Genomic DNA, 1191 nt, shown 5'->3' on the forward strand with positions numbered 1-1191 from the left:
AGATGCGTTCCAATATAATTTATCCTGATTTAGGGTATAGGCCTATTCTATTTTGAGCTGCAGTTTAATAAACGTTAAACAGAAAAAGACAAAAAGTAGCACTGCATGTGTTTCTGAATATTTATTTAAACAATGTATAATGATGAAAAACCACAAACATGACAGGTATAATTAAAATGCGCAAATTCCTTCAGCGCACATTTCAGTGCAATATTTTTTACAGATTTTGTAAACCGTGTATACAATATAATTTTGTTTAATTAAGCTGAGATATAGCACTATAAATTCTTAATTCATTTGAAACAAAACTATAAAGTTTTGTTGCAAACAGATGAAGACATTAGACTTCTCAGCTCGCCCCTCAACATGCATGCGTTTGGAGTTTCGGCAGCCCAATACTGAATATTATATTGTGGGCGTTGTATTTTGATTAATAAAATAAAAATGATAAAAATTACAATATAAAAAGGAAATTTAAATTACCCTGCTTCTAATTAAATAAAGCAGTCATTTTTATTTCGTTAAAAACGGGCCGAAAGAGACCTCCGAACTAGTAGGCTACCAGAAAGGAAGAAAAAAAAACCTTAACGTTTTTGCTCTGAATTCATTTTTAATCCCTGCATGATTTTAGTCATGCATGATAACTATCAAATACGTTATAGCTTGACTACAAGTTTAAAAACAACACTGCAATTGTTATAATTAAGGAAATTAAACTTACCATCATGAAATGTGTCTACACAGGCGATAATGCCAAAAAGAAAGACAAACATCGGAAAATCTGCATATTTTATTCAAGACATTATTATATGACATTAACATGCATTTATCATTCTTACAATCACCGCTAGAATGTCCAACTTCACCATGATGAACTTAAAATTGGGTTCTATTATTTTTCCTCAACAGTTCTCACAAAATAAAATTAATTTCAAACACAAATTTGATAAGAACAGAGTGGAAATTATTAGCAACACCAAAATAACAGCAAAGCAAATGTTTTCTGTTAGTTTAAGCACAAACTAAGAAAAGTAAAACCAAACTTTGTGGCAATAATTAAGACCAAACTGAACATGGTGTGTGTTTAAGGTGCATGTCAGCAATGTTGTCTCGGCGGGGGTGGGGCATGATGGAGGTGGGGCTTACGTAGCCGATATTATCGGATATCGCGATATTTTTAAAGGCGATTAT

At 32.1% G+C, this 1191-nt stretch overlaps 1 protein-coding gene across 3 annotated transcripts in view; it reads left to right on the plus strand.

Moving 5' to 3' along the window:
- Positions 1-1191, plus strand: part of LOC107602377 (ephrin type-A receptor 7-like) — a 161903-nt gene that overhangs the window by 35963 nt on the left and 124749 nt on the right. The window lies entirely within an intron of this gene.

Source organism: Sinocyclocheilus grahami, unplaced genomic scaffold (genome assembly GCF_001515645.1).
Source record: "Sinocyclocheilus grahami isolate Dianchi unplaced genomic scaffold, SAMN03320097.WGS_v1.1 scaffold325.1, whole genome shotgun sequence".
NCBI lineage: Eukaryota > Metazoa > Chordata > Actinopteri > Cypriniformes > Cyprinidae > Sinocyclocheilus > Sinocyclocheilus grahami.